The following is an 8578-nucleotide window of genomic DNA, read 5'->3' on the forward strand; positions in this document are numbered from 1 at the left end:
AAATTTCAGAATGACGCGATTAAGATCAAATTATTGAAGCATTTGGTGTGAAGGTATTTCCAGGCATCATTTTGAAGCAATGAGGTAACTTAAATTGCAAACCTGTATTCGAACGATCCTGAAGGCAGATGTAGGCAAAGCATGGAAGGTGATCGACACTGACATCCTTTCTTCTAATATGATAGTATACGTTTTTCTTGATTCTTGAATGCGACTAGAAGGAATGATTGTAAATTTTATAAGAACACGATATGATCAAATTGTTAAAGCTTTGGATATGGAGGCATTCCCAGAAGACATTCCGAAGTCATAACGTGACCTAAACGGTGAGTCTCTCATCCGAGTGGTCCCTGGAGGCATACGTAAATGGAGCGTGGAGGGTGACCCATGGTGATCTACAATGTTATTCTTTTTCAAATATGATAGCATATGTTCTTCTCGAGTTTTGAATACGTATGAGCTTCTTCTGTTGATAAATTATATGAGGCGAAAATGAAAGAAAATTTATTGTATTCCTTCTGAATTATTTCTCTTCTCAAATCCTTGATTGAGACAACAGTGTTGATATATGACGCTTTGTCGAAATAACGAAGAGTCGGGTCGGACGCCACCTAATCATGTGTTGTATTCCATATAGTATGAAAGACTGGCCATCTTGAATACGAATATGGTTGTCCCATTCTTCACTCATTTTTCTTCCTTCAAATTTTCTGAGTTGCAAATTCTTTCAATTGGTTGTTGCATTGTTATTCCTTATTCCGTTTTTCAATGAAAATCATGTTCACAAACTCTCCTCTTGCATCGAGTCTGTTCGTTGGCGATTACAAAAGAAATAGAATAATCCCGTGTGACAGGTAAAATTACGTGTCGAAGGAGGATTTGCGAGCAAGGAAGAATGGACACACTAACAACGTGGTCGTGACAAAGACATCAAATCTGACAGTTGTTCGTGTTATGAGGATTTTATCAGTATGGTAGATTACGTTAACGCGATGCACTTCGAATTGAAAATTTTCAATGGAAAAGGAATCGTTAGTGAACCGTAATAATTAGATTATTACAAAATAAGAAAGCAAAGCTGTGTGCGTCAGACGAAGCAAACGAGTATTGGGACGACAATCAAAGATCAAGGAAATTCTGAACGATGCCTCAGACGGGCGATTAAGACGTGAAGCATCCATTCGTTGCGGGAAGATATTTGTCATGAAAATTCAAGATAGGAGGAATCTTAATTACAATCAAATTTCAAACTTGTTCTTCAAGGAACTGTGAGGTTCTCCAAATTGAGTAAATAAGTTATGGTGAATTCAATGCTCATACCCGGGTCAGTGACGAAAGTTCAATACGGAAACATAAGTGGAAATGAAGAAATGGTGATTCGACTGTGGAGTCTTTTAAGAAATAACGAGATAATGATTAAGTTTCCATCAGATTACGATGATAGTAATGAAAACCGTGCATGGTTATTAAAGGATAAACAGATTAGTTAATGGAACTGAATGTGTATCGTCCAAGATAGATGATTGTTGTAATTAGTGGAAGAATGCGGCATAATTCTTAAAAATAACTGTACACAATTGGTAATGGCAAGAAATAAGTTAAAAGAATCGCGAAATAAAATCCTTGAAAGACAACGAAATAAATTCATTAATGACAATTCATAATATTCTAAAAGAATTGAGAAATATATGGTTATATTAATCATTATGGGTTTCAGACCCAATCCCAATTAAAAAGATATGTGTTATGTCAGTCGGATGTTGATCAAAGGTGAATTATGGGAATTGATGATTTTGGTTGATTGATGGTGTCGGCTTGAGTCCGACTGGTAGTCAGTGGTATAGAGGAAGTGCTGCCCAAATTTTCAGAAATGTCCTACATTCAAGAACAAAGAAGTATAATGTCGTTCTCGTCAGTACTCCAAATAATTGCGATCTCGGCTCTTGAAAAAGTTGTTATGACCAAACCGACTTTATATAATTGGTCTTTGATTCCAGTTAGCTAGTCAGCACTTGGTTTAAGTGGTCATTTAAAAGAGTTAATTGATCAACTTTAACAACTAATGATCAGTTAAATGGAAATCAATTCCAATTAGATTGAGTCAAGCTCTAACATGATTTCCAGATCCGAAATCAAAGTGATGAGAAATTTGGAGAAAGTAATGACATTAACAGAAATTGGAAATTGAGTAAAAGTAGTGTGATGTTATTGCAAACATGTGCGAGATTTTATCCAAAAGAGTACGCCTTTTCAATAGACAAAAGGAACAGAAAGTTATTGGTTCATGCTAGTGAGAAGAATATTTCAAAAACTGAAGGTATAAGATAAAGCAAAGAGATTATGTTATCTATAATAGTGTTCCAAGAAGGACTTGGATGTATACCCATATAGAAGGACGAGTTAATGAAGGCTACTGGAGAGAACGTTTGTAAGAACTGAAGATCTAAAATAGGGCAAAGAAATATTACCTTCTACAATAATACTCCATGAAGGACGTAAATGTACATCTTTATCGAATTACGATTGAATAAAAGTTGTTGTGAAGTACTGGGAAACTCCCAAATACAAGTATCTGATGTAAGACAGAGACTGACGAAGTCTGTATGTGAACTCGAGGAAAAGAGATGTTGACCAACGAGGTAAAGTCAAATACGCGATCCGTGATGAGTTAAGCAAGGCTAAGAAAATAGCTACCGATGAAATTCGATAATTCTGTTAGTAAGAATTTAAATATTAAAAGCCTTCATTCCAGTGTGAACTTCAGAAATGACCTATCCAATAATAAGCAAATTAATATTACTAAGAAAAAGAAATTCGTTATGTTTAAAAGAGATAATGAATAATGAAAATGGAGAAATAATGAAGAAAAGAAGTGGAATCACAATAATGATAAAGAAATTTTATAAAATAATCCAGAATATATGCAAGTTGTTAGGAGAATGAGGTGAAACGTTAATAGTTGGAGATAGGAATTCGTTCCAAAAGTGTGTGTAAACCGGAATGATTAAACAAAGGTATTAATGGCGAATTGCTGGAAAAAAAAACTTGCAATGAATCTCATGTCGGAATTTTTTTTAGTGAAGTCCCGGAGGTTCGAACGAATGATTTACCAAGATTACCTCAGGGAATGAGGTAAGAATTTCTCGTCGGTTATTGTACAGAGTCAAATTGGTGTCAAAAGCCCTATATCGTATAACTCAATAGGATTGATATAATGAGTAAAGGAAAACTTCAGAAATGTGGAATGAAAGAATAAGGAAATAAAGAGTGTTTTGCGCTGTACACAAAAGCGGTCATGGAAAAAGAGAATGGAGATATAAGGTTATGTGTCAATTATCAGAAAATGTAAGTTTGAAGATTAAGTGAACACAATGTACCAGGAGTATTGGGATTGTGCGATTGTATTTATTGATAACATCCTCACTAATTCAAGGACTAAGGAAGACCAAGTTGAACGCCCGAAGATATGCTTGCGAAGAGTTGAAAAATAGCAACTGCAATTTCAGCTCCAAAGATATGAATTCTGGTTATAATGGATTATGAGCTATGATTGCTTGGTTAACTACCAACCAGGAAAGGTTCATTTAGGAACAAATGTTTTGAATAGAAAGAAAAGAGTGGATACCATTAGGATTGTTGGGAAATGGTTAAAAGAATTTGAAAAGTTAGGAATTAAAGAATAGGATTGGATCCATCTTCTGGGTTATGCTGATACTTACTTTGTTGTTAGATATCAAAGGTGGTATTAATACAGATGATTGATTTTGACTTCCGTATGGGACGTTGTGAGCATCAAAGTTTGTATTGATATCTAATTTGATAGGACAACAAAATGAGTATTAGTACCACGAGACCGGGTTTTGAATAAAGTTATGATTCATTCTGTTCCAAATTAATATTTCCTTTCAAATAGTAGCAGATTCTCGCTCAATGAATATACTTGATGGTGATTGAAAAAAAATTAAAGTATACCCCAAAGTGGTGAGTTAGATGCAATTGCCAAGATTTTCCTTTAAATAGAACATTTTGAAGCATCAGACGCCATGAGCTCAGTATATCGGGCGCAAACGGATGGAAAGTGTAAGGGGCTGATTAAAGATTCTCGAATCTGATTAGAAAATGAGTATAGGCCAGGCTAACCAAACAGAAGAGGACATGAACAGTAGAGTGGAACAGTCAGTGAAAATAGAAAGTCCATGAACACGAATTATTAGAATTAGACAGAAAAAAAGATTAGTATGAATTAAGTTAGTCCTTTGAAGCAATGAGATAAATAGAATGATTGTGAATGAGTTGGTCTTGTTGTCACAGGTATAACAAGATCATAAAACATTCATGTGTGTATGACCATGAAGAATAATTTAGCTCCATATATATATACGGAATGGAAATTTGAATTAGGTTGCATGAGCAACTGATAGATGTTGATATTGGCAGAAGACTGTTGAGTAGTGGTGAAAATGATGAGTTTTGGAAAATTTTAAGTAAGATACTCGGGATATATCAGTGTATGTTCCTTAACATGATTTTGAGGACAAAATCATTTTAAGGGGGGAAGAATGTAACGCCTGGGAAATATTATGTATTTATTTTTATCAATAAATAATTATTATGTGATTTTATGTGAATTTTGGTGAATTGTTTGATAATTAATATTAATATTTGGATGTTTATTTCTAATAAAAATAAGATTTTTTAATTTTTAATTATTTAGAATTAAATACAGATAATTTTGGCATTTTCTGGTAATTTTTGGACTATCATATGATTTTATAAGGATTTATAGAGTTAATAATGATTATTTCACGTGATTATAAAATTTCTTTTTAGAATCAGAAATCGTCCCACTTCAATCGTTTTTGTGTTTTTACAACCCGAAACTTTTCCGAAAACTCCTTCGTAACCTAATCTGATAATTCTGAACACTTTACATGTTTTGACTTTCTCGATCCGGGGTACGGTTTGACCTGTACGAGTTCCGGTGTGAAATTTTCGATACGCTAATCATTTTATATACCGATAAGAATCCATATTCTTAAAAGGCGAGACATTACTATCTTATTTTTGTATAAAGTGTTATATAAAAGGATCTATTTTGATAATTATCCAAATCGGGTATTAAAATGATATCGTTATATAGTTACTTAGCGGCTAAGTAATCAAATTTTGGATTCGATATGTAAATATAATTATCGAATTATTAAACAAATAGAATATGTGATGGTTCTGTTAGCAATGTGTCACTGTATTATTAATTGTTTGTGATTGCTGGATGCGAAGATTAATTTTATAATTAATTATCGGGTTGTATGTATTTAATTCATTTTTAAAAGTAATTTTATTAAATATTTATTCTTATAAATTATAAAATTGTATCTAAATTTAGTTTTGTTGTTTTATAATTTTATTCATTATTTTTAGGGGTTTATCAAATTTAGAAATCCATATTTTATTAATAATTTAATTTTAAATGATTTTCTAACTTCATTAAATTGTAAAATTAGTATTTAATTCCAGAGTGCTTCAGAAATCATAAAAATTTTATTTTATTAAGTTTGGATTGTTCCGAGAATTTTAAAATTATTTTGGAAATTTTCGGGATTAAAACCAATCGCGCGTTATTTTGCTTATTCGTTAAATAATAGGTATGAGTTGTGTCTCAAAAGTTATTTTAAAATTATGAAAAACTCATTTTAATAACCCTGAATTAATCACGCTAGTGTAAAACTATTTTGGAAATTTACGAGGTAATTATTACCCATAATTATTCGATGGATTTATAAATTCGGTGCAAATTCGGATTTTCTCGGGATAAATAATCAGATTAACACGATTGATATTATCCTAAAAGAAGACAATTTAATTGCCCCCAATCTCCCACCCCTTTCCTGTGTGTAACCCCTACCGACTCTCTCTCTCTCGGCTCAATTTCTCTCTCTCGTCTCTTCAATCTCTCTCTGTAATCTCTCCCAATCTTTTTCTCTCTCGGTTTCTTTCTAATTCTTTCTCCCTCCCCTGTTTCTTCACCTTTTTCTTTCTCTCTGCTGTGCCGCCGCCGTATCTTCCTGTTCTGGCGACTTTTCTCCCCGGGTTGTTTTCGGTTTTACTCCCTGGTTTTCTTTTCTTCATCGATTGCTGCCTTATTCCCTTCCTTCTCCGGTAATCATCTCCGATACCCCCCCTCTTTTTGGTGTTCGGCTCTTTATTCGGGTATATACATATATATATATATATACATGTGTTATTATGTGTGTTGAATTATGTGTTTGTCACCGTGTGTATGAGTGATGTGTGTTGTGTGTGTGCGAAGCAGCGTGTGTGTGTTGTGGGAGGTGGCCGTGAGGTGCGTGCGCTTGTTTCTGTGTTTTATTCGGATTGTTTTATTCTATTTTCTGATTGAACTTTTACTATTTTCTGCAGAAAAATAATTGACTATCTTAATGAAACAAATATATTTTTCGTGCGGGGAAATTAGATTTAATCGGTGGAATTCGTGTCGGAAGTCCGTTATAAACGGAAACCCGCGAATTTTACCGCCGTCGACGATGAGCCGTGGCGAGTCGACGGTGGATAATGATGATTTTTATCTGAATCCTACATTTATAAATGAAATGAAAAATAAGATACGAATAACAGTAAATAATAATTGAATTCATATCGGTGTTTGGGATTTGTGGATTGGTTGTGATTGTTATTGTGAATTTGACGTCGGACTGATTCGACGGGCAGGCCGATAAACAAAGGAGACGCTGCCCGATTTTCGGGAAATTAATTCCGAAAATACGGGAAAGTAACCTGTAATTATCGGAAACGTCGAACGAGGATATAATTGAACTTTATGAAACCTATTTACGTGACGTGACAAGATATTTTGTGAATAATCGATTATCCTATTTTTTCAAAATGATAAATATACGTATTTTTCTGAAATTAAATACTGAACCGAGTTTTGAAGGTGCAAGCTATAACTGCTATGTGTATTTCAATAATACATATAAATATAAGTTGAATTATTAAATCGTATGGGCAGAATAGGATAATGATGTGATGTTAAACGAAACGATTATCTGAATTAGGGTATTTTAACCCTGTAGGTCCTAGTCGGAGGACCCAAGATTTGACGTTGGACTAAGAGTGATCTAGCGATTAGATGTCAAGATTAACGAAGTTCCAATCGAAGGGCCTGAGGGTTGGGATCGTATCCAGAATGGGATAATAGTTTGACGATAAAGTCGAACGTTCAAGTCAAACCAAAGTTAACTAGTATTAGCGATTAAAGCTTATTGAGGCAAGTATTCCCGAATTTTCTTTTAAATACTGCAAGTATTCTTGATTTTCTTTTAAATACTGCAAGTATTCTTGATTTTCTTTTTAATACTGCAATTATTTCTTCGATCCTATTCTAAGTTCAGAATAGTTAAATGTTTTATATTTCGCTACAATTACTCTTATTATGCCAATTCTTCTCATTATTGCTCCTATAATTCGATTGCTCTCTTGAGCAAATACCCATTCTTTCGGGTTATTTGCGAACCCTGAGTTGGGATGTTTTTTTAATTCAAAATGATTTGACATCAAAATACTCCATGGGCTGGATAATGATGATGTTTTGGGGATTAAGTGTGTCTTAATCCTGAGGACCGGGATATGACTAGTGCCTCAAAATGGGTCATAGTGCCTAGGTACCTGAATGGACCTATACAGTTGGGTATAGATCCGCATTGTATCTTAACTGATCAGCAGGATATAATGCATATGTTGGTTCTAGTGTCCAGTCTAATTTGTTGTTGATCGCTATTAACGACATTCTCTCTTGAATGGTTTTATGATTCCAAAACCGGACAAAACCCTGATTCAGGAGATGAATCTGGGAATCGCTTGTCGCTTTTAGATTTATAATCGAAGGCTGCAGACAGCCAACGTTTACTCGCTCAACATACTCAAATAAATAGAATTGTTTAAAATTGTTTTAAGATTTTGTCCAGAAGTTTTCTTTTGGTGTTGATTCTTGAAACTCAAATTATATACTTACTGGGCATTTTTGGCTCGCTCTTGCTTTGTAAATTCTTTTTCTGCCAGAAACAGATAAGGATAAAAGTGTATAGCTTTGATAGACAACAAAAGTTAGAGAAATCTTCGCTGCGAGAGGTTGAAGAAGTTAGAAGAATATGACAAGAGCATTAGTTCAAAGGTATTTACACTTGTATTTTAGTTGTTGTAAGTTGTAGAAGATTAGATTCTTGTTTCATACCATAACCTGTAAACGATCCGGATTCAAGGGGTTAATTTAATATTCTTTTGTTTTATGTAAAGATTGTTTAATGACACCAAATCTTGACCCCGGATTTGGGTTGTTACAATGACTATCTCCTGAACTAGCAAGACAATCCCATAGCTAGTAGAACTTTCGGTATGACAATCAATTTGAACTAGCATGACTTTTGGTATGACAATCTGATTGTCATACCAGTTCAATTGATTGTCATACTGAATTAATATTGAAAATGAATTCAAAATCAATTCTGAAAATTCATAATATTAATTCAGAATTAATTAATCAATTAATTCAATTAATAAA

Source organism: Apium graveolens, chromosome 2, assembly GCF_009905375.1.
Source record: "Apium graveolens cultivar Ventura chromosome 2, ASM990537v1, whole genome shotgun sequence".
NCBI lineage: Eukaryota > Viridiplantae > Streptophyta > Magnoliopsida > Apiales > Apiaceae > Apium > Apium graveolens.